The following is a 27,576-nucleotide window of genomic DNA, read 5'->3' as shown; positions in this document are numbered from 1 at the left end:
GAATAGGGGAGCAGGAGGGAGATCGCCCGCACAGCAAGATGGCCCATGGATAGAGTACCACCTGTTGGTGGTATTAACTTATGCTCAAATTAGAGGTCACTGGACTCGAACAGTTGGCGAGCTAGAGACCGGAAGCAGTGTATCCCGTGACCCAAGCTGTTAACACCTTTTGGGAGCTGCACCTGACGTCTGAATGCCCAGCGGAGGGAGAGCGATGAGAGGTTGGAGATCCGCATTAGCCGGGGTTGAAACTCAAGGGTTCAATTATCGGTCTTCCATAGGGGCTTGCGTCTTGCCTAAAGGAGGGTAGCAAATGCCATAGCCACATGGAGAGGTTTCCCCAACAGACAATCTAGATGGAAGGGTCCTAGGGCCTCACGCATAGAGGTTTCCTTAGTGCCACAAGGTCCACAACTCCTTTGAGCATTCCTTTGGGTGTCGAAAGAACGCGGTAAACCCATAGGCGCTTGGCGAGGAACGTGCGCCCGACAACGGGCGGTCTGGTAAGCAGCAAGGGTGGAAGCAAATTTGTGACACAAATCGATTGTCCTGCGACCGTGTGGCATCACGGCAATGAGATGACCTACCTCGGAGGATTTTGGTCCAGAAATTACCTCGAGAGTTGACCAAGGAGCTCCACCATCCCATTCTATACGGCCAAAGCGTGCAAGGTGTAATACTGGGGTGGAAGGTGGTTGGTAGAAGCTTGGCTATCAAACACTCTTGGTCAAGCTCGATGGTTATTTGGTGCCTACGGCTACCAAGTGGGACAATCTGGAATACTTGCGACTTGGAAGGGGAGGAAAGGTCATGCTAACGAGCAGGCCTTCTCCTCCTCCATCTTCCTTTTCTTCTTCTTCCACTCTCCTATTTCTCTGAACAAGAAGGGTGAGACGAAGATAGAATACATACAAACTTTAGTTCAATTCTTCCTGGTCTAACCTTCTCCTAGGGCGCCCTCTTCCTTTATAAGGAGGGAGGCTAGTTGGGCCCAAGGAGGACACAAGAGGGGGTGGGGGGGGGGTGAAATTGTCCATTAAGGGGGGCCTTAAATAATGAGCCCCCCTTAGAAAATGAATAGGTAAAAAGCAAGACATAAAAAATGGAAAGGGGGAATAAGGGAGAGGACTCCCAAAATGAGTATGGACCCCCTCCAAGTTGACAACAAGGACACACGGGCTGACCACAGACGCATCCAGATGCGACAAAAAACAACTCGAAACGACCAAGAGAGCAAAAAGACAAGGCGTAACTTATGAAATGAGGGAAAATTGAAAAATGATAAAATGACGAGACACCATAATTCACACAGGTGATCGAGGACGATGGCATGTGGCACTGATCACATCTTTGATGAGTCAAGATGGGATGCATCATCACTATTGTGGTGCGCCTTGCCACTTTAGCTGCAACAAAAAATAAAGTAAACCAATATTTTCAAAATAGAACTATTATTGTCTTTTTGTCTTTTTCCAGAAGCAGGTACACATGGCATGGAAGATGAGAAGTCTGAGCATGGAAGACGGGGATACACAAATTTTTTAGCAATGTGACTGTTGAATCAAAAACAGAAAATGAAGAAGCGGATGACGTGGAGAGAGAAAACGTCGAGGGCTAGCATTGGTCCAACTTCAAACGGCCATATATTGTGATCTGCAACGCCGATTAAACTGAAATTTTAAGCATTGCTTCATGTTCCCTGCCTCTTTCCATCCATGTCTGCTGATCTTTTAATAGAGGTATAGGTCACTGTATATTTCATCTTGAACTTGCTTTCTACTAGTGTATGCTTATTGCGTATGCTGATTGATTAAAATCCATCAAGGGTGTTCTTGGTGTTCTCGGTATGTGTGGACAAGAATGGCGGGAGCTTACCAGCATTCATAATTATGACGAAATGTAAGATATATGGTAACTGTCTTTGCCTTACATTTCTCTTTTCTCAATGATGTTGTTACCTTAATTAGGGTTTTTCATTCTCTTTTTACTATACTTTCACTCCCTCACGTAAACCATATTTCATCAAATATATATTTTCCATCACACCATTCTTACATTTAGTCACTAGTGTTTTTTTGCACTTTCTATCTTGTCCACATATTGATATACATAATTCCACGTTCACTTCATATTTTCTTGTTAATTTAAGTTGAATTATACCTGTGTACAATACAGTACTACACATTACTATCTCATCTACTCGTTTCTAGTATTTATCCTTTTTCTCGAATCATTACTCAATATAATAATAATTAAATCCTTCATCATCCCTCCCTACAGAGATGATCCGTACTCATCACTTACTAAACGTTCTTACGTAAGTATGGTTAAATATATTTTTATTGAATAACCTCACTTACCAGATTTTGAATTCAAACCCCTCGATTTGAGATTCTCAGGGTCTAGCACAGTGCCATCAGGAGCAAACTTCTCTGCGCACTTCCTAGGCATCACTCATGTATTTTATCTTTTACTGCTCCCTATGCATTGGCAAGCAGGGTTCATGTGTGAGTGGGACATTTACGTTCGCTCCATGCTAGTAAACATTGATGAACAATCCATTGAACAAATAAACCCCGCTGAGGCTGCATCTAGGGCACGACTAGATTGGTACGAGGGCACAGCCTTGGGGTTTGTTGTACTCGGCACGGTGTTTTATGCCAAAAAAGGGATAAAAAGTGTGTGTTTAATAGATTGAACCATTCCTCCAATTTTTGGTATTACCATATGCCACCATTCTCTCTATGACGAAGTAGCAATTAATTATTATGTACCATAGGAGTCTTAGCTGGCTTAAAATCTAGTATCACATTCTACAAAAGTAGATTGAGAGTATACCTGCGTCGAGTGAGAAAGATACGTCCATGTGAATGTGAGAGTTCAATCCTAATGAAGTACCTCAGTTAACAAAGATCTTCAACTATAAAGAATCGTATGAGGTTACTTTTGAACTCATTGATTGATTTTCCATCACTGTCGATGGCAATAATATCATCAATCTTACTCGTGTGTCTACAAAATACGAGTGTGATCAGCTTTATTTTTTCGGTACCCCATTTTAATGACAGCCTTGTGAAGATGACCAATTGCACCCTTGGGAACTCTTTGAATGCATAAAATGCTCTTTTGACAACATACTTTGCCTCTTGTTTGTGGTGTATCGAATCCTCTGGGCATTTGTAAATCACATGCTTTTTTGAGATTGCCATGTCAAATTGCATTCTTAACATCAAGTGGAGACATATTCCACCTTTATGTATTGCAACAAGTGAAACTTCTCCCCATATCCTTTTGCCAATAGTTTATTATTGTATTGATCTCCAGCTCCTTATGGAGTCCTCTTTACAGCGAACACCCATTTGTACGCTACCGACTTCATTCCTCATAGTAGGGTAGTCAGTTCGTGTATTTTATTTGTTCAAACATTACTTGTTTCCACTTCAGGTATTTTCTCATGCGTCTCTATGTGCTTAGAGCACTTATGTAAAAGATAGATAAAATAAAGCTATTATGGGAGGGTTCAAGTGCTGCATAAGACACATACTTGGCTATATCCTGTTTGTATCCAACTCTAGCATGAAAATTTGAAGGCAAGACTCTTGAACATTCCCTTTTGTATAAATCAATTGGGACATCTAAATATCTTGTTGGCTTAGTGTCTTCAAAATGTACCTCGTTACGTGGGCAAGGTTGTTGAGCTACATCATACACCCGTGGGGTCTCTCTGTCACTCACATGGAGCTGTTGTTCAAACACTCTTTTATTCATTCAGATATACAATTCTGGGTCGTGTATATATGAACAATGTTTGCTGTATGATTCCAAAAAAAGTCTGATGATCTCAGAACTCACGTGACATATATTATGTGCCATTTTCTGTCAAATGGTTTTGACCATACCATAACATGAGATAGATATTATACTAGAAAATGACTAAAAGCAAGTGAAGGCTTATTTTTTTTGCTTCACGAGATATACCCAAGTCTAGTGACTAAATCCAACAAATAATGTAATGAACCATTAATGATTAGAATTTGCACGTCCTAGAATGTAAACATATATTAGAATGAATGATTTTAAATAGGGATGAACTAAACATACACATCAATTCTTGGCAGTACACTCTCAGATGTCCTCCTAGTTCACCAGCATCCCACACTAATTTTGATTTATCACACACCCACTAAACAACATCGGATAAATGCTTTTCAAAGTATCAAATAGTAGGTCCCCAAGCATATAATTGTGAAAAATTATTTCTTGCTATTGGGAAGACAATACTAATAATAAGAAGTTGGTGATGTCGAGATGGTCCTTAGCATCCAAGTTGTCGATTCTGATTCACATTTTGAGAGTCCCAAGTGTTCCCCCAGTTTTTATTTCACGAACCAAAATAGAATCTTCATACAAACTTGTAGTGCAATGAAGTTCACAATTGAGTGTACAAGCAGATAGTAGAATTATAGGAAAAATTTGTTCATGCTTCACATATCAGAGAATCATGGCATCAATACTTTTCATTTATAGGTTGCTAGAAACTTAGATAAATGAATCATCAACAAGCCATACTTCATGGAAACCAGAAAAATTAGGATATGAAATCAATTACTATGAACTTCCAATAATGTTACCAGATGTAGAAAAGTGAACAATCCATGTAGAAAAGTCATGGACATTAATTACGAATAACTCACCTCCATTGTTGGATCAGGCAAACTAACTCATCTGAAACACGATTAGATGGCTGTATGATAGTCTGAAATCTTTGGAGGAGTTGGAGTTCTAAGTTGCCAGGTCTTCATAAGGAGCAGTAGAAGAGAAATGAGCATAGTTTGGTGCAATCCGACTACCACGACCCCTAGTTTATTGTGCACTATTACCAAATGGTCCATGACTTCTAGCGTAGATTGTAGGAGAAGGGGGACATCCATCCAGATCATACAAATATGCTCAAATATGATCAGGCCATCTGTTGCCCAACAAATAATACCAAAAGAATACACATGATGGCAAATGAGACAGGTCACAAGGAAAACTATTGAGAAGAAAAGGATGCCAAGAAAAAACCTGACAGATATGGGATTTATAGGCTAACCATATAGATAAATTGAATAAGGATCGGTTTAACCCACTCGATAGGTTAAGTTTCCAACCCATGGGGTGCCAAGCTACCACTCGTGCACAAGAAGATATAGAGTAGTCTCGAACACTCTCATGGAACCTTTACCGTCATCGGTTACCGTATACATATAATCCATCATCCACGCGAGACTCTTGAATGACTTAAAGTAGGGTTTATAGTCAAACCCTAATCCGTCATTCGATTAGTACTGATGCGTAACGGGGATCATTGGAGAGTGCCGTCTCCAATATTGTCACTACCCTGGCTAGGGATTTTTCTACATCGTCTTCCTCTAGTCAATCTTCTCTTATATCGAGGGCGAATGATCTAATTTTGACCACTCAATCATCTCCATAAGCTTCTTGCTACATCCGATCTATAACTTATTTAAATGTCATGATTAGAGGCTCATAAGTCATTGTCAAAATGTAGTAGTCCTCTCATAAGATGTGCTTGGTGTCTGAGGTTAGTGGATCGCTAATATAACCTTGACTTGAATCCACATGTTTGACGTTTCGGTATTATGCCATTAAGGGATTCATACGGATCAATTCAGTGAACTATTTCTCCAAAGAGCACCCGCTATCTGCCCTTAGTGTCCCCGCACTAATACCCACATGGTCAGCTATACTTATCGAATAAGTAGGATCAGCTAGTGCTATTCTACCCGGACAATTCGATGTCCGTCTCTACTATCCATTGAATAGGAATATTTAGAATACGTGTTTAAAGAATAGTCATCACAGTATTATGATCTCATCATAATTCACTAAGTCATTGCACGTATTCATGGACTTCATTATAAACATCACACAGAATAATATGAACCTAAATAATTTTATTCAATGGACTTAAATAAATATGGTAGTGTGATTGGCTTGACGGCCACATAATATCCAGCAAGTAGTATGATAAGCCAAAAATAGGGGTAACAATTATGCAGTTTTTAGCCCTTGTCGTTGTAAATTTTAGCTTATACAATAAAATTTATAAAACCTCACTTAAGATGCACATGATGAGTGAAGGTATCATCGAAGGGAGGCTAGTAATGAGTTCAATTCGATGATTTTCTATAATTAGGACCACTTAATCCTCAATGAGGAGCATTTTAACCTAATTGGAAAGAATATTGAGAGAGGAAGGTAGAGTAGATGAGAAGAGTAGAAGAATTTAGGGGACTCTAAGTTGAATTAGTTCATCCAAATCAGAAAATCAAGGAATTCACTTTAGAGGAACTTAAGAAGAAGGTTTTTTACTTGGTTTGTTTGTTTTGTAGATTAAATAATTCAGAACTGACTACAACACTATGTGATAGAGATAAAAGAAACTAAAGTTTTCATACCCTAGAATTCAAAGTTAATTAATTAGAGTTTTTCTTTGGGAATCCAGTTGAATGGCTAGTTAAATCCCTCAATTTCTCCTGTCAATCCTAATCAGGGGTTTTACATGCCGCTCAAGCCAAGCGATTTAGAAGTTCAGATTAGAATCAAGAAGAACAAACAAGAAATTGAACTAATTTCATTCAAAATGCACCAAAATTCAAATACAATGAAGGGAAATGTACCAAACAAGTTGATCCAGGATGGGGCTCTTCTCTGTCCTACAACTGTGACAAAGAACCATCAAGAATGACCCCCTCCTCTCGAAATTTGGCTTTTTTACCTAGGTAAAATGGCAAAAATTACCATTTTACCCCGATTGAGTAATTCAAGTTTATCTATCAATGTAGGTCGATTCTGAATGATCCAACAGTACAGATAGAAAGAGGGGGTCCAGACGAGAAAATCCAAAAAAACAATCATCTCTATCAGACTTCTGGATTGAAAGTTATGAATAAATAAATTTAAACCAATTTTAGCCATTGGATTAAATCATTTATTTAATTTTTTTCTTCTTTTAACCGCTCGCTGACGTGTCGCTTTTTCATTGGCAGCGACGTTTCACCTTCCCAGGCGGGCATCTTCTCGTTACGCCACGTACCCCCTGGCGAAAAATGAAAATCAACAAAAGAAGGTAAAAATAGATTATGCGTATAAATATGGCATGCACATGGCGCACGGCTCTGATAGGTAAGTTCACCGCCTGCGGGGCGCGTACGACGAGGAGAACGCATAATCACGAGTGGACGCCGCCCTGAAATATTTGTGTATATATCCTCCCTGCATTCTCTCTCCTCTGCTTTTTTATAAAACATTAAAACAATTAATAAACAGTTTGCAATAAAGCCCTGAAACTTTATAAATCACATCTTTACGCCTGTAGTCATGACCGAGAGCTGTTTTGAGGGTCTTTTTGCAACAAAACTTTGCAAAAAGGCCATTCAAAGTTCAAAAATGATGTTAATACTTCTTTTTTCTCTTATAAATATATCTTTTTTTCTTAGAATAAATGCATTTGCTCTTCAAAGAAATCTCAAACAAATCCTAAAAAATCGTAAAAAATTCTAGAAAATTCACTGATTCATCCCCATACTGATAAATCTCAAAATTAAATATTTAACTGGCCATTTTCATTCAAAAAAAGTTATTTCGAGCTCCAATAAATCCTTTAAAATTCATTGAATTAAAAAAAAATTAGGGAAAAATCAGAAATCACTTGAAAACAATATTTTCATGTAAATATATGATAACAACTCCATTTTAAGCTCTTTAAATGCTTAAAATTGTGCTAATAACATGAAATAAAGACCAAATTTAGGGTGTTTTCATAGTCCATGGTGTAGAGGAGAACAACTGTCGATGACCGGTATTAGTATGTTGGCTATAGGGTTTGATGACGTTCATTAAGGCATCGTGGTTGCACCGCACTAGAAAACTAGCGGCGCAGGTAGTAGTCTGGGAGCATGTGGCACGAGAGGTGTACCGAAGAGAGCGCACGGTGTGGCCGAGCGCGGTGTTGGAGCACACAATACTCGGGCACCAGATTGTGTGGCGCGAGGGGCATGACGTAGGCGCGGGGCCACGTGTTTTAGGCGCGTGGAGCAAGGGCACGTGCGGCACCTTAAGAGGGGAGGGGAAAGCATTGGGACGCGTAGTGTGGGGCCACACTATATGGTGGGGCACAATGGCATGCGGTGCTGGGTGTCCTACACGGATGTGTGCGGCTGGGGCACGCAACTCGGGGCACGCAAAGCTAAGTGCACGGCACATGCTGACGTTGTACCGTGCGTGCAGGGTGGGGGGCACGATAACAATTGGTGTAGGTGAGGAAGATGGTGGTGGTGATGGCAGGGCCATCCACGGTGGCAGCCGCAGGGGACGGCTTGGAGGGATTAGAGGTGGCGGCAGCTTTGACACCGTGTCGGTAATGGCACCAACGGCGTTAGGCGCAGCAATAGTGGCGATCCAAAAATGGGGTTCTTGGATGGCAACCCTTTGATACCTCACTTATTGGAGAATTCAAGAACCTGGTACGGTGGAGGGGTGTCATCAACAATGATTCATTATGTGGAGTGTTCTGGACGTGGAGTGAAAGATGTGGGCAACGAGGGAACCACGATCTCAAGCAATTGTAAATCTAAACAGCACTACATCCTTTAAAAAATGATATTCGGAGGAAGAAGAAACTTCCAATTTTCAAATGACATGCTATCTTTCCCTGGATATGACTTCCCTTTATATAGAGAGGAGGATGCCCAGGTGACTGACAACGTGGGGGTAAACCATCGGGAGACAATATGCCCCTTGACGTACATCGCAAAGACGGAAAGAACAAAAGATCGGATGAGGCCCAAAACATAATATCCCAGTCCGATCACTCAAGGAAATAAAAATACAGAAATAATGTGGGATAGTTACGGATAAGAGTTAGACCGGCTACTTGAAGCTGGATTTTGAACATTAGTTTGAGCAGCTCAGCATGGTTGAACTCATCCTGTGTTGATGTTGTCATGATGGTCTCCCATCAGAACGTAGCAGGGACAAATCAAGGCAATGACTAAGGAAATCACTACGTGGCTATGGTTGATCACATACAATAAAAGCCGTTGGGATAGGCATGAAATAAGAATGTAAAGATCCCTAAAGTGGTTATGATAGCCATGAAATATGAACTGGTAGTAGCATCTAGGTTAAAATGATAGAGAGCGAGTTAGTAAGGGAATATGACATAGCAAAATAAGCAATGAAAATACTTCTTTAAACCAGCTTGAATTTTAAAAATATATGGCCAGACCCCCTCCATTTTTATCTTAAATTTTTTACAAAAATTGAATGATCCCCGGCAGAAAGATGTCACACTCGTATCAGATTCTCGATCCCAACAACATCCTATTTATGTTTCATATGATGCAACTAATGATGTGATGAGGCCAAATCTGAGAAATTATTGTGCTATTTACTTCACTTTAGCTATCCAATGGACTCAAAGTCTTTAAATCTGAAATGATGAAGAATGATAAAGAAATGGTGAAAGCACAAAGATAAATGTAATAGCTATTAAATGGACTCAAAGTCTATAAATCTGACTAGTATTTTATTAGAAATAATGATTTTAGATTTTTGTAATGGGAATTTGGGGTTTTCTTGCATTTGTAAAACAAGAACTTGAAATAAGTGAAAATCAAAATCAAAGCTTATTCTACAACAGTTTTGATGACACGCATAGGAAGTAACCTTGGACACATGATTTACTTGATCCACACCCATTGGATTGAGGTTATGCTTACTGCCAAGTCCAAGCATTTCGCCCAATATCCCTAAGATAGCAAGTTTTTTCTCAAAATAGGACTCATTATATTTTTGAGCCCTGTTAAGGTTGATCTTCGACTCTTGTAGCCATCAGATCACTGTGAAGCGGAGGATATCAGCCAGGCTGCGGCCACATTAGCCGCACACAAAAGGGGGAGGAGATGAATTAGTGTTAAGAGGAGAGTGAAAGAGACGGGGGAGACGGGGGACTCTGTTGCCACTACTGCTCCTTGTGGTGTCACCTCGTGGCATGGTGCTGCCTTATGGTGGAACCCACCTATGAGCGCAATGGACGCAGCATCCCCAAGGGCGAGACACATAGTGCCTTCTCTTGGTAGTTGTTTGGTGCTCCCACCTTAAGTACCACCTCCTCTTGTGCTCTCGCCGTTAGCGCTGCCTCCTACACCTCTATCTTTGACGTCGTCATCTCCTGTAGTGCTCTTACCATTTGTGCCACCATGGATGACGCTCCTGTGGGTGGCAAATCAGTCTCCAATGCTGCCTCTACTAGTTGTTTTCATCTGATGGTGCCATCTCCTCTAAACGGCCATGGCAGTTCTCGTGTAGTGGTCCGGGGTAGTGTGAAGAAGTGTCAACGCATCGACACCGCACGTGCCACCATGGTCATCTGACATCAACGCTAGTGCTTAGGACATGCTGCCATCGTCCCTAGACCAAGTCAACACGCTAGCATCAGGCACGCCTCCACCCACGCACACCCCTTCACGCGTCCTGACACATCATCAAAGATGGATCAAGAATTTCCCCCTGACGTGGCACGAAACCACGTCGCTCGTCTTTATTTTAATTTTTATTAAGTGTATTTTATCTTTCCTCCAAGGCCTATAAGTATAGGCCAATGTTCCGAGAAACAATGAGGTAAGTCATAATTCGTGAATTGAGTTTTTGTTAACTCTTCTTGGAGGACTTGCCCTAGCCTTCTTCAGCCTTCCCCTGATCATTGCCGCTGCTACCGCTGTCCCTACCTCGCGTCGCCGGTAGTAATCTTCTCCTTCTCTCTCCCTCTCTTTCTTCTTTCTTTCTTTCTCTCTGTCTTGTCTTCTTGATCCGTTCACCCAACGCTTCCAGCGCCAGTAGCCCCCCCAGGATTGCCAGCGCCAGAAGCCCTAGCGCCAGCCGCCCCACTTAGGGCTGCTCGCACGAGAACACCAGCGCTATCCTCCCTACTTAGGGCTGCCCTCCAATCAACCAGCATCGGCCGCGCGCTCAAGGCTGCCCCCGCGAGTCAACTTGAGTCAGCTGCCCCGCTCAAAGCCACCCACGCAAAATGACCAGCGCCGCCCGCCAACTCGGCTGCTTGCATAGGCACCAACGCTGCCCGCGTAGGCAGCTAAGCTGGCCGCCTGCGTCACCCACGCCAGTGCAGGCCGCCACAGAACGCCTGCACAAGACACGCTGCACAGGCCTCCAACCCGGCCACCCACATGCCGGATGCCCTCCCACCACAGGTCCTCGTGCATATCGTTTTGTTGTTGGGGCGCTGCCCCACAACCCACAAGGGGGCAACTCCCCCCTTGACCCCCCCGCCAACTGACCGCATAGTTGGATCCGGGACAATGTATCGAAGCGCACGTCAATCGTCCCACCAATGACGCATTAAGCAACATTGTCTTCCGTCTGTCTACATTCACCGCTCGTCTGAAACGTTCATCGCCAAGGCCACCCAATGCTCGGAACTCCCAATTATTTCATCTAGTGGGCCATACAACGCTCGGATGGCCGAGCCACGTTATGACCAGAATTTCCCGCAACCTCATCACGCACTCTGGTGCCGAGGTACGCCTGAAATCTTTGGGGTCACCTGTTCTCCGTTCAGTATTCCACGTGAAATCCTCCACCGCCATCAGATTTGTTTTCGAATTTCTTGACATTTCAGCAAATTAGTGGATTAGGTATTCTCGTGAGTTATCCCGCGAATGCAAATTCGAAGGTATTGGATTTGGTGTTTCGGCATCGTCGCGGTGGTTGAACACAATACTCACACCCTCGACGAGGAAAGGGGCTGCACCACCATTATTTCATTGGATTTAAGTTTTCAAAAATCGATCGTGTGGGTTTGTGGTCCATTTTATCCCTCCTATCCACAACCAATTCCTGCACCCCATATCCATTGTCATCCATTCCATCTCCATTAGTCGTCAGCATCTATCCCTCTAGTTGTCCTGCACCACTGCACCTTAGCATGGTGGACCACCAGCCTGGTGATGCTTCCTGCTCTCGATGGTGCACGTGGGATGACAGAATAATGTCAAAATAGGCACCGTTGTTGTGAAATGCTGCCTATCACTAGTGTGGAACCATCAGTCGCTGTGAAATATCTTTACCGGCTCCTATAATCATCAAACATCTAAGAGAGTGATTAATTCATTATGGGCTGACATGGTGAATGGCCAAACCTATAAATCATATCATATTAAAGCTAAATTCACATAAAAGAGCAAACATGTGATGAAATGCAACAAATGCGGAAATACGGAAACTTTAAGATAATATATATTAAATTCACATGATTTAGAAGTTAAAATTGGTTACAAATGGCATGAATGCATGTGATGTTGGCGCGAATGAACTCTATTCTCACTGAGTATGATACCATAACCATGGAACTTGTTCATCTCACGTATTAAAAGTGTAGGACCCATACATATCATAAACAAATCTCCTTAAATATTCCATTGCATGAGCCAGGGACCTGATCATATAACTTTTATTTCACTAAGGGTAGATGAATCCATCTTAACCACTTTATCATATTCATAAACTTGTTGCTGCCTACAAGATAATAAGGTTTTAAATTCCATTCATATGAACTCATAGTTCACAATCAAACAACAACTGTCCATCCACAATATCTATCGTGTATCTCTTATGTATGAACATATTACACAATAAATACATGAACGAATATGATGGACAGTTTAGGATAATACCATTTATTAAAAAACAGCCATTATCAAGCCACAGTATATCCACACTCAGTGTGGAATGATCCATAATAATTGTATGAGCGTGACGAGCTCGTGTTAATTTGTCTACTTGTTTTTATGTGTATGAACATATTACACAATCAAACAACAACTGTCCATCCACAATATCTCTTGTGTATCTCTTATGTATGAACATATTACACAATAAACACATGAACGAATATGATGGACAGTTTATGATAATACCATTTATTAAAAAACAGCCATTATCAAGCCACAATATATCCACACTCAGTGTGGAGTGATCCATAATAATTGTATGAGCGTGACGAGCTCGTGTTAATTTGTCTACTTGTTTTTATGTGTTTCTTAGGTATCATTTGAATGGGAATTTATAGAGAACAGTATTAACGAATCATGATATCTATCTATCGCATCGTAGTTCTCTGAGCTACATTAGTGATTCATGGACTTTTTCATAAGTATTGCATATAAGTTATGACAGCTGCATTACATTAACAATGACAATATATGAGATGTATAAACCGGAATGCAGACCATAAATATTTATTTAACTCAAAATGCATGGATAGTTAAATGATGTATTTAAATAGACATATATGACATGGAGATGAAATGTTGTATGATAACCTAGGAAAAGGGCGAAGATAACAAATTAAAATATAGTATTTAATATAACTTTTATGTGGCAAAAGGAATCATGTTTCTGCTCCTTTTGATGTTGAGAAAGTATTCCTTTGTCCTTGAGTGAGATTCAGGTCTTGGGTATTGAATACTATAGTAGTTCAATCCAATAATTTTCATGTTTGGTCTATGACCCTTGAAATATCCTTACCATTTGGAAAACATTTTACATTGTATAAATTATAGTTTGTCATCTAAAATGTGCTCATGATCTGCACTAAGAGCCGAACATCTTTACACATACTATTTATGTTTGCAAAAAAAGACTTCTACACGTATAACTATAAAAGTATGCGGGTTCTTATACACTTTTCTCCACCAAAATATAGTGATGCCTACTTGTTAAACAAGTCAAAATTTAGGATAACTCCTTCCTGATATTTCACGTGTTGACCTCAACCCATAAGAAATCAGTAAATTCAGTGATGTAACATGAGGATCGTGAATCGACAATTCGTTCTACGTCACGGAGAACAAAAAATAAAGTGATGTTAATGAGGTAAAATGATGAGTAGGTTTAGAGAATTAACGAGAAGTATGATAAGATACGAGGTGTGACCAATCAACAACACGCATGGGATATGTCAGGGTCAGGCTCCCAATGACCCATGTGAAGATATGATAATGGAGAGTACCTGCTAATCATTGCGCTTCCAGGGTGTATTCTCATCATCGGTGTCGATTTCTTTAGGCGGTGGTGGGTGCGTCAGATGTTGGCCAAGGCCTTGTGACTTGATTATAGGCACGATCTGAATCTTCTACAGAAGATAGTTGTGCTTCGTCAACTTGATGGTCATCTTTGGAGCTGGATGAGAAGGGTTGACTAGAGCACCCATATGTCGACGAGGTGTAGGCGAGGGCCAGTTAGAAGCTGGATTTGCCCTCACAGTTGCTCCTTAGATTGAGGCACCTGCACCTTCAGCTAGCTTTGATACCATAACAAAGTTAAGGACATAGTAAATAAGAGAGGAACAACTTAAGAAAGACATAAATAAACATAGACTAGAAGAGAAAAGGGACTAGAAGAAAATCCCATAATATACAATGCGAGTTTGAGGTCCTATTTATAGAGACGATAAGAGAGCTGTTGAGTAGCGAGCCGTTTTAATGACGGCATGACTGCCACAGTCATGATAATGTGTATTACAGCTAAGTCATCATGTCTGTCACCAGTGGCTGCTGTTTCACGGGTAATCATTGCAGGGGTTATTGTCGTAGTGACAGCTCGGTGTACCCCTGACGACAATCTAACATTCCAAGGAGCATCACTTGTACGGCTGGCGGATACGTGGTGTCCCGATGGTGATCTGGTATCTTCGCACCATTTCCTCTGTCCGAGTGAGGAGCTCGAGATGAGGCAGCGGAGAGCTCTCGAGGAAACATAGCATTGAATGCTTCAACACAATCCAACGATCGATTGATGTTTGAGAGTTCTTCTTGAATCGCAGAATCTCGCCTACAGAGGGGTTTTTTGATCCCAGAAAATTGCGAGTCAACTTCCTCTCATAGTTTTCAACTGTGTGATCCCTTCCACAGGTTGATCGATGTCGCGACATTGAGTGTGCAAGGGGAAGAAATCGTCGACCGAGATGAAGCCAGCAATATTGATATTCGTTCCTTCACAAGCTTGAGTCTTCTTTGATTTCAACAAACCAATCTAGACAAGTCGAGAACCTACAAGAAAATTCAACCTGGTCCCCCGTCCCAATTTAACCTTCAACACAAGACAAGATTCAACAACAAAACAATAATAACTGCCAAATACAACTTCAGATCTGAATTTTCACGATGACATGAAGCCTAACATCTCACGCCCACTTCTCCCCCTCTTATTGGGCAGTTGCAGTTGTGGGTCGCTTAATTGGGCACCCTTTTAAGGAGGAAGCTTATTGGGCTTTCCCTCTTAAAAGGTTATTTAGGGGGAGAAGAAGCTCAACATGGATTTCTTCCCCTTAATGATGACAACCAATTAAATCAAAATAAACTATGTACGAAGGTGAGGCCGGTACTCACGCAAGAAGGGCCTTCCAATACTCCAAAGATGACGAAAGGAAGAAAAGAACATAAAGACACATGACACAAAGCGAGACGAGGACGCTGCTTCTTAAACTTGTTAGTATAATTGTAGATTCTTCACGTTGGCTCGTGCTCCGCAATGTAGCTGGCGACGGGTCGGGCCGCTATCTATTGGATGGTCCTCAATCATTCAGGAAATAAAATAACTATAAACCAGATGTGTAGCTCTTCTTCTACTTGTATTATGATGAAGAGTGACAGGTATGGTTTTTGACTAACCTAGAGTAGACATGGTCGTTCTGTTCTGTTATTTTTAAACGAACAAAAAATTCACACAAAAGAACCGCACAGGGGTCTGTTCATTGCTCTTTTTTTTGTGCGCAAAATTAGAACAGATGTTCCTACAATTCGTACAATCCAAACAAAATTCACACAATTCAAACAAAATTTGCACAAATTCGCACAATTACACAATTCAAACAAAATTCGCACAATCTGAACAAAATTTGCAGTGTTAAAAATTCGCACAAAATTCGCATAATTCCCACAACTCGCACAAACCAAACCGAACATGGGTCTGTGTGATGTTCTGTTCGAATTTGATTTTATTCTGTTCGGAAATCTGAACAGAACACACAATTCACTCCAATTCGCACAAAGCAAACAGAGTCGCACAATTCACTCCAATTCGCACAAAGCGAACAGAACGACCATGTCTAACCTAGAGTGCCTAATCCAATATCCATTAGATGTATTCTCGACCGTATTTCATGATTTTGTAATAAATGATTTATGTTTAATTCTTTTTTTATTACCCTGTCCATTACATACTGGATAATATCTTGTGTTGAGGCTTTGTTTGGAAAAATCTCTTCAAAACATGTAAAAGCTAAGGTCGATAAAGTAATATCTGCTTTATATAAAATTGCCCGTGGGATAACCAAATATAGTAAATTCTTATTTTTCATTCTTTGCTGTAGTGGCAACTTAATTTCCACTCTACATATGTATCATATTCTCACTACAATGACATATTTTATGCTATTTCACTCTTATAGCGTGATTTAATACCACCCGTACAACTTTTCATGTTTTATTTTATTATCCCAGTTTTGGTTATTTATCAACATTTCCTGAATCTGTTTCTTCTTGCTGGCACTGTTATGAGATGAATTATTGTAAAAACTTTGGATGTCATCAACTAGTCATTATTTTATAATAAAAAGTAAAAAATGGAAAATAATATTACAAAGTTTTTTGAAAGTAACTTTTGTTAGTTGGTGTTGATAATGTAGGGCCAATGATTACATTGGGGACAGTTGATAACAATAAATGATACGTAAGTGGATATTTCCCATATGTGAATTCCATATTTTATTTTATTAGTGCATTTTATATAAGTTTAAATCACTGTGGACAAAACCACAGTGTATCAGCAACAAGGGCAATGATGATGGGAAAGAGAACTGTCATAGGGGATATGAGGAACATGCATGAATGTGATGCCAACTTTCTATCTCTCTGTGAATCTCTTACTATCATGATTCATCAATCCCTCTCATTCTCCCTTCTCTCTTCTCTTTCACCTTTTCTCTCAGCTTATCTCTCACACACGGTCTGAGTCTTTTATGTCTATTTCAATCAAGGTTCAAAAAAATAAATTATATATTCCTGATCTACTTCATGCAGACTGAACCTAAATAGACCTCAATAACTATGTTTGAGTGATCTCTAAGACCAAGTGGATTAAGAGCGATTGGAGATGAATCCTCTTCACTAGAAAGAGGGAAAAGTTTAGTAAGATAGTTATATGAGACAGACATTTTTGCACTTTTATAACACGATGAACCAGTTTGTTTTAAAAAATCAGTAAAATAAGAAAGAGTGGAAACATACCCTAGAAGAAGAAATCAAGTCTCCTCCTAGGGCCCAATTAGCGTACCCCTAGGAGAAGGCAGACCAGGAAGAATTTTGAAGTGACTTGTGTTGTTCTTTTCTGGTCTCATCCCTCGAGAGAAGGGAAAAGGGGGAGGAGGAGGAAGGAGAGAGTGGAGGAGGGAAAAGAATGGGTGCAGAAGGGCTGAGAGGAGGCGGATAAGAAGGGTCACCTACCAAGGCTAGGCTTCCCTTGCCCCTCCCCTTCACCTTTGAATTGGCTAGCCACCGACGTCGTTCTCTCATTGTAGATTGGTTGTCTCCTGATCAAATATGCACTGCCGATGCAGATTTTAGATCACAATCTTCTGAACCCAGTCGACGGCAAATTAATTGTACAATAGATGGGGTCGTTCGGACTCTATTAGATTCGGGTTGCGATCCTGTTGCGCTTCTTGGGAAACCATTGTGATGTTGGACGTCGTCAGGGTTGTCATGTGATGGACACCAAATATGATGGTTGGGTGTCGATAAGGGATGATGGTTCGAACGTCGACGGTGTTGTCGTCCAACAGAGAGCCCTAGCAGGTAGATATAACTATGATGCAAAGATGAGTGAATGCCCTACATATCGTACGTGCAGGCTCTGACTTGAGCGAGGAGACGAGCTCCAAGCTTGGACGGGGTTGCCAAGTGATGGAACGGCCGCCTCTCGAACCTCGTTGGAGCAACGAAGGCATCTAATGCCAAATGATATCTATCCGCATGACTCACATGTAAGGACGTACTTGTCCGTACCAGTAAGACCCTCAGAGAGTCGTGTTAGGGTCTATCTACCTGTCGAATGGTGACACCATCAACGTCTGACAAAACTATTTACGTACTGATCCATCATTTCAGTACTGACCGCGCAACATCCTCAGTGACCTCTAGCTTAAAATTGGTACTAGAGCATCGTCTCAATACTGATCCGGAGGATGACACTACAATCGTCCGACATCAAATTGGTATGAGTGATAGATTGTGGTCACTCACAGCACGTCTCTGGCGCCACCTAGCCATATATTTCAACATCGTATCATTTTCAAAAACCGTCTACGTACCCACAGGGACTAACATGGCGATACAAACACGATTGAGGAAGGAGACTCACCATGGAGGTTCAACCTGTTTGCAACGAACCAAACCGTTGTCTGACGAGAGAGGCCAGCTTATGGCCCTCTTGGAACACCATCCTGCGATGCCCGTAGGCAGCCAATCGCAGCCACATGCCGAGCCCAGATGGGCGGCACCTAACGATGCGATTGCCGCGACCACCTGCCCAACGTGGGCAAACCCCCGCTCAGCATAGACACCGGTGGTCCCCACATAGCTCCCTACGGTCAGTAGGTGTCTCATCACCTAGGGACAACGAGGATAGTGTGAGGATGAGTCATCGTCCACACGAGTAAGCTCCCATTGATGAGGCCATAGCCTGAGCCATTGCTAAACGCAGCCGAGGAGCAGGACGTAGCAAATGAAGACCGCAATAACAGTACCAACCCCAGGAGGACCCATCCGAGTAGCAAGGGGCATCATGACCGCCATCATCGGGCGCGAGGATCAAATGCTCACACGCCCTATACTTTTAGTAATTGTTGCCACACCGACATCCATGGGTCAAGAGCTCGTCTGTGACCCCCCAAAGGTTGCGCAACACCCCGAACATCCGAGGAGCCGCTACGTTGACGACGAGTGAGTGGAGCACAACTAGAGGCAAGATAAGGAGCTTGGATATCAACACCGTGCCTGAAACCCTACATGTGACGCACAGGATGTCCTTGCCAGGTATACACGATAATCACCAAACGACACCGACCGTGGGTACAAATCCTTCTTGTCGGTCCGTCGTGACAAACATGTGCCGCAATATGACCGAAGACACAAGGTCCAACTACCAACCAGCCACAATAATTACATCTAGCACGATGATCATTGTTATATGGCTGACCTACCGGCCCGTCGCAATGAGCACGCTCGGCACCACGACTGAGGATACGAGGCTAACTTACCAGCCCATAAGATGATTATGTCTAGCATGAGGATGATGGTTACGCGGCCAAGCTACCAGCCACCAAGGCAAACTCGTCTGGCCCCGTGATCGAGGACACGAGGCTGACCCACCAGTCCACCAAGACGACAATGTCTGGCACCAAACTATGATTATACGGCCAACCTACGGATTCGTCGAGACAAACATGTCTCCTACCACGGTCGAGGCTGCGAGGCCGACTGACCGGCCTGTCGAGACAAACATGTTCAACCCTATGATCATGAGTACGACGCTGCCCTAGCGGCCTGCCATGATGACCACGTGTGACCCCATGGTTGTTGGCACGATGATGACCCTTCAGCCCACCGCAATGCCTATGTCCGTCGTCATCACCGCAGGTACGTTCCTGGGTAATCACCACGCGTGATGCCTAACATCCGCGCTTCACGCAACGACCATCCACAATATTTGGATGACCATGACCACAGCCTGACTCCACCTCAACAACACTCCAACCCATGTCAAGAGGATTACCTGGTACCCAAACGGCACCTAGACGATGATGAATGCCGAGGAGAGGAGCACCAGGCTTGGATCCAAAAGAGCGTGCATGCCAACGTCGCCATCTCCGAGGGGTCGAGGAAACCCAAGGTTTTCATCGACTCGGAGCTGAGCATGAATCCTACTTTCGCTAGTACCACATGGATGGCTAGTTGTGTGACGAATATGTAGAAACAATACTTGGCAGACACACGAAGATCTTTGTGGAAAATTAATGTGTTGCCACTAAGCGACAAGGACAACCCATCACATCATGGGCAAAAATGGCACAAGACTTCAGGAGAAAGTACGTGGCTCGACACTATCAGATGTCCATGTTCCTCACGTGACTCGACCTTAGGCAAAGTCGACTTATAGTGACAAAGTACATAGAGGCATTCGAGGAAAGCCGGATGCAGTGTCGATTCATGGAGGACCAATTAATCATCCTTTGTCTTTTTGACCATGGGTATGACCAAGCTTGTGCAGCGCAGCAAGGTTCTTAAATGCAACCCGCAAAGGTCGATGACGCCTCCCACGTAGTGGAGCATATGGAGCATCTAAGCCACAAGGCTACCGCGCATGCCACTCATACTACGCCTCGAGTGAAGCCCACTTAAACCACACCGCCCGCGACTGTTTGGGCTTCGCAGAACACAAGGGGCAAGGAATCCCCCATGTTACATCAATGGGTTCTACCCCACGTGCTCAGGCTGTCATGAGTGATACTCCGGCCTATGGCACCATTGTTAGCCAGGCACCAATAATGTGCTTCAAGTGCCAAGAGAAAGGGCATTGAGCTAGTTAGTGTCCATCGTTGACCATCCTGAAAGATATGGGAGAGGCCAAGTAGGACCAGAACAGAGAACTAGACCCATTACCTGGGGACGACTATCATGCAGACAAGGAGATCGTGAAGGGTCCAAGTCACCCGACCCATGGGTTGGGTATATCCAAATAGTGGGTGCCAATATGATTCCATCACCAACTTTAGCCCTAGCATTTGGCGACTAGCTAGCATCCCGTTGAACCTACCAGCACTAGCGCTACGTCACAGGTTCACAATGTGCCTGTCCCATAGAGGACAGCCCCGTTGGCCGACACAACCATCCGGACATCGATCTTTTACACGCTTGTCAAAACCAAAAACAAAATGTGTAATTTGACGGTGGAGAGTGGCAGTTGTAACAATGCCATTTCGGTCGGGATGATCACCTGACAAGTGTTGGCGGCCATGCCTCATCCTATCCCTTATGACGTGTCATGGATTGATGCTATGTCACTGCCAATGAAGCGATAATGCCACATCTCACTAAAGATGGGTGCGTACAATGAGACTGTCAGGTGGGATGTCCATCCTATGAAAGTAGGCAGGCAGTATTATCTTGCGTCATCCCTGGATTTATGACCACAACATCACCATAGCCAGCAGAGCAAACACGTGTTCATTCCTGCATCAGAGTCGATGGGTCACGTTGTACCCTTACACCATGAAACCAACATCGAAGAGTGCCCTAACCAGAACGGTCAGGCTAACAATTGTACGCCATCCCGTGCTGCCCCCCTTGAGAGTCGTGATGAGATGACGATGACGCAACATCATGCCCCCCTAACAGTGCCACCCATCAGACCGCCCACGCAACCAGTTAGGAGACCCTTGACGCCAATAGGGTCGGCCATGCTGCTCGCTCAACTACTAGAGCTGTGCACTCCAATTGTCCGACCAAACACGCTGTCCCCTGGACCGCCCGTGTTAGTGGCTAGAGCAAATGCGTGTCATTCCCGTCGGCTTTGCCTACGAGTTTCCCATATCTGGTGCATACCCCGCACCCTCCCCTGGTAACTATGATAAGCGGCGGACGCGTTGCGACTGCCGTACCATCTACATGATAACGGCCAACTGCTGTTGCCTACCTAAGCGTTGAGCATGAGCATGATTTCCCAGAGGCCTGCACCACCGGGTTGAGCCCACCCGAGATCACCAATGGCCATGTCTCTCGACAACCCTGTACCCTAGCACCTGTAGAGAGTCATCATCATGCATTCGCCCAGCACATTTTGCCATTGCATAAGCATCGCCATGTGAGATCTACGCATATGCATGCAAAGTACAAGCAGACTGCCAACTCTCATAGCCAACTCCGAGAGTCTAATAGGAGGAACCAAGTAATGGTGACAATTTGGCCAGAGAGTTATTCTCCATGGTCAGTCACAATGCTATATGTTCGAAGCGTCAGCTCGTTCATGACCATCCAACGAGTGGACAGACACGCCTATGTGGTCAAAATCTTTTCTTCATGGGGGACCAGCTCGACATTTAAAGTGACGGGCCCCAACCCCATACCGAGCCCCTTCTCTCCCCTCCAACCCGGCCTTTCTAAACCCCTTCAATGTAAGCGAGTTTGCCGCGACCACTTCCTCGGTGATCTCACCCAATTGGCACGAGTCAGTCGATCGTATACTGCTTGGGGTAATTAAAAATGCAGAGGATGAGGTATTACAAAGGCTCTTACATGCAGGTGCGGACACCCCGTACACCACGGAGAGCAAGCTATGCCCACGACGATCAGGTCCTCCTCAACTGCCGCAACTAGCAACCCCAGATCGTTGGAGTCGAGTTATTCCATCCTGGAGAGGATTGATGGCGCACATCATCATGACCCATCAAAGGAGTCATCCACCCCACCGCCTCTGCCATCGATAGCTTGGGTGAATCATGCTCCTTTAACGCAGTTTGGTTTCCCTCATCTTTATTAGTCATATTTCATGTTTTTCACACTCCTCAAGTTGTTTTCGTCACGTCGTGATGCATCCATCGTCTGTTCATATGTCTTCGTCATCACGTGGGAGGGGGTCCTTAGTCAGATTGGACCCCCTTCCCTTGTTTCATAATTTTCTTCTTTTATGTTTTTCCTTTTTCCCACTTTTACGTTGTAACGCAGGCCCATTATATAAGGGCTCCTTAACAGACAATTATCACTCCCCCCTTGTGTCCTTAGAGGGCCCAATTAGCCTCCCCATTATAGAGGTAGATGGGTGCCCTAGGAGAAGGCAGACTAGGAAGAATTTTGAAGTGACTTGTGTTGTTCTTTTTCTGGTCTCATCCCTTGAGAGATGGAAAAAGGGAGAGGAGGAGGAAGAAGGAGAGAGTGGAAGAGGGGAAAGAAGGGGAGCAGAAGGGCTGAGAGGAGGAGGCTATGGGTCACCTACCAAGGCTAGGCGACCCTTGTTCCTCTCCTTCACTTCTGAATTGGCGACCCACCGGCGTCACTTTCTCATTACAGATTGGTCCTCTCGTGATCCAGTCCGCACCGCCGATACAGATTTCGGATCACACTCTTCTGAACCCAATCGAAGGCAAATTAATCATGGGATAGATGGAGTCTGATGTTGTACATCATAGAAGACGTTTTCTGGCCAGCACCGAATATGATGGCTCAGTACCGTCAATAGATAACGATATCGAAGGTTGGTGGTGTCTTCAATCGGTGGATAAACCATAATGAGTAAATGTGACTATGATCCAATGAATGAGCGCCCTATGTGTCGTATGTGCAGACTGTGACACAAGGGAGGCGCGGAGCTCCGAGCTTGGACAGGTCACCGTGTGACAGCGACAGTGGCCTCCAGAAACTCGTCGTAGCAATGCAGGCATCTATGGCCAAACGAAGTCAATCCGTAGGGCTTGCATGGAACAGACAGTCTCGTCCGTACTGGTACGACACTCAAGTATGTCGTAGCTCCTGTCAAAACCTCTCTCACCAACCTAGCCCGAGCACGATGGAGTCAGGACAAAAGTGTAGTACAAGTGGCAATTAACAAGCGATGGGAGAGAACAACATACCTCGTAAGTGTATGGCTCGTTGTGTAGGGTCGTCAACGGTCAGCGCTGGTCAGAGCGGGTGTGGCAGTAAAGCGCCGGAGAACTAACGGGATCAAACAGCAGGGTCACGATCAGGGGTGTTCGGTGTGTCGGCCGGGTGCAAGTTGACCTATGGGCAGTCAATCGAATCAATGGCAGGTACCTAGTGACAATGAAAACTGCCGCATTGAAAGGCACCGGGTCGAGCACTAGAGGCCCGAGATGATCGGTGGTTTCTATGGCCTGCAATAGACGTTCAGAAACTAGCAGAAGGGAGAGCACAGATTAGTTTTTGGATTGAGCATCATATGTACAGATAACCCCACCGCGTTGCGCACATGCTCACGCGTGGCGCACGAGCTCACGCGTCACGCACGTGCTCACGTAAGGAAATGGCCGATCCAAGTGGGAGGATGAGTTTGTTGCGCCCAAAGAGGGGCGCAAGATACACTCCGGCGAATGCCTATCGTTTGCAAAGATTCCGCAGCACCAGATTTCTTGTTCAATATGTAGGTCACCAGTCTTCAATGAGTGAATTCTACGTCTAAACGCAAGGCCCGATCGTGAATCCCGTTGGTAGACAGAATGAGGGGTCAACCCCAATCAGTGATGGTGGGGGGGGGGGAGGGGATGAATTCACAACGTCAGAGATGTAAGGAGGCTGACATTTCACTCCACAACAACATACTTGCCAGACCAGAAGATATCGCCCATTTTCCTCGGAGGAAAGCGAGAGTCAGTTGAATTTGTCATCTGCTCAGAAAAGAGGGGGAATGACGGCTTCGAATCTGACAGGAAAGGAAAATGAGGGGTCTCCTTGTCTGCCCATTCCCATCTTATTTTCTCCTCTACACTCTCTTTTTTCTTCCCATGTGTTCTTCTCTTGAACGAGGAGGGGAGACCAGAAAAAAAAAAAATGATGATTTTCTTGTTTCACCTTCCTTGTCAAAGGGCTAGGGCGTCCCCCTCTTCCCTTATAAAGGGGGAAGAGGTCAAACATGCCCGCATAGTGGGTCAACCAAAATAAAAGGGGTTTGTTACAAGGCCCTTATATAATGGGCCCCTCATTACATAATAAATGTGAAATTAAAATAAAATGAAAATAAGAAGAAAAACAAGGAACACAAGGGAGGGGGTCCCAAAGACAATAAAAACACGGACACGGGTTTGTTGTTGTGCGACAAAAACAGGATGGAGAATATGAAAAACAGAAAACACGACTAGGAAAATGACAAAAATCAAAATGCGGTTATCGAGCATCTTCACCCGGTCCTTGATGATGATGGTGGGCAGCGCGGACAACATCGTCAATGATCCTTCATGACGTGCACCATCAGGGTCATTTGGACTCTGACAGATTCGGGCTGGGATTCCATTGCCCCCCTTGGAAACCACCGTTGATTTCTACCATTCGTCTCTCAGTCAAGCTTTATCCACTGATCCGTCCAAAAGTGCTTATCACGGGGAATCGTCTATGAACAATTGACTATTTGGTCACTAAAGCCGATAGTCTCAATTGGACGACGTGTGGGTTGTTTTTGTTGCTCCACGCCACATTAAGCATGAGGGAATTTGCCTTAGATCACTACTCAGACCACACATTTGGTTGACATCGCGGACTCGTGGATGCCACTCACCGTGGACCTCTACACCCCACGACAATATCCAGCTACGCGTTGTCCTCGGTCAAGGTCCTCCACTACTGATATCCATATCCAGCTACGCGCTCAATAGGAGTGGGGAGTCTTTGATCTGCAGCCTCGGTTCAATGCCACCCCTGTTCTTTGGAAGATAGATAGCTTTAGGTTCTCTTATGTTATGATTCTTAATGCTTGATTCAAATTTTTAATCAAATACAAGAACGTATAAAAACCACATTTCACAAAAATGTAATAAAACCAATAAGTTTCACTTATTTATCTAGCATTCGGTCCCCTTATCTTAACACGCTTAATGCCAGATTTAAATTACTAATAAAAATCCAGTTCATTTTAAAACTAAATAACACTAAAAACTTTGTAAACCGATTGGTCTCACTTTCTCTATCTAGATTTTGTTTCCCTATCTGAAGAATGTTAATGCCTGATTAGAAATCCCAATCGAAATTAACAATTTTTAAAAACCAAATATCACTATAGAATGAGAAAACTGATTAGGCTCACTTTCTCTCTCTAATGTTTGATCCCTTTATCCGAATACTGTAGATCAATGATTCAAATTCTTATCGACATCAACAAACATTTTGTAACCAAATATCATAAAAAACTATATAAAATGGATTAGGCTCATTTTCTCTCTCTAGATTTCCATCCCCATATATGAAAAATGGTTAATGTCTGATTTAACTTATGCATCAAAATCAAGTTATTATTAAAACCAAATATCACTAAACTTTTGTAAACCGATTAGTCTCGCTTTCTCTCTCTAGATTTTGTTCCCTTGATCCGAAGATTCTTAATGCCTGATTTTAAATACTAGTCACAATAAGCCGTTGTATTAAGCCCAATATCACTATAGTTTCATAAAACTGACTATGCTCACTTTCTTTCTCTAATTTTTGGCTACCCCGCCCTAATACTCTAAATCCTGATTTTAGTTTCTTATCAGAATCAACAAACCTTTCATAACCAAATATCACAAAGAACTATATAAAAGGGACTAGGCTTAGTTTCTCACTCTGGATTTTGGTCCCCTAAAAGTAACCATATAAAATGCCTGATTTTAGAGGCAATCCTAATCAAGAAATATTTCAAGACCTAAAACTAATATTTAATAAAACCGATTAGGCTCACGTACTCTATATAGATTTCAATCCCCTACACCAAAGACTATAAATGACTGATTTACATTTCTAATCGAAATCATCAAACATTTCAAAATTAAATATCAGTAAAAACCTAATATCCAATTAGGCTCACTTTCTCTACCTAGCTTTTGGTCCCCTTATGTTAAGACTTTTAATGCATGATTAAAATTACCAGAAAAGTGAAAAGTTGATAAAACCATGGGCTCATTTTCTCTCTCTAGCTTTTGGTCCCTCTATCTTTAGACTCTTAATGCCTGATTTAAATTACTAATCAAAATCAATTTCTGTTTAAAACTAATTAACACTTAAAATTATGTAAACAGATTACTCTTACATCCTCTCTTTAGATTGTGTTTCCTTAATCTAAAGACTCTTAGTGTCTGATTTTAAATCCCAATTGAAATAAAAAACTATTCCAAAACCAAATATCACTATAATTTGATAAAACTGATTATGCTCACTTTCTTTCTTTAATTTTTGGCTACCTAATGGTAATACTCTTAAAGCCTGATTTAAATTTCTTATCAAAATCAATGAACATTTCATAACCAAATATGACAAAGAATCATACAAAATTGATTAGATGCACTTTCTCTCTATATATTTTGGTCACTAATCCATAGACTCAAAATGCCGGATTTTGTAGGCTAGACGAAATCAGGAAACATTTTAAAACTAAATATGACTAATTTTTTATAAACCCGATCAGGCTCACTTTCTGTGTCCAGATTTCAATCCCCTACACCAAAGACTCTTATTGGCTGATTTAAATTTCCAATTGAAATTAACAAACATTTCAAGACTAAATATCCCATTAGGCTCACTATCTCTCTGTAGAATTCGGTCCCCTTATGTGAATACTCTTAATGCCTAATTAAAAATTTTATTCATAATCAAGAAACTTCGTAAACCAAATATCACTAAAAAGTTGATTAAACCAATAAGGCTCACTTTCTCTCTCTAGCTTTCACTCCCCTTATCT

This window comes from Wolffia australiana, chromosome 17 (assembly GCF_029677425.1).
Source record: "Wolffia australiana isolate 7733 chromosome 17, ASM2967742v1".
NCBI lineage: Eukaryota > Viridiplantae > Streptophyta > Magnoliopsida > Alismatales > Araceae > Wolffia > Wolffia australiana.
The sequence above is the reverse complement of the archived record's forward strand: the minus strand, read 5'-3'. Positions refer to the sequence as shown.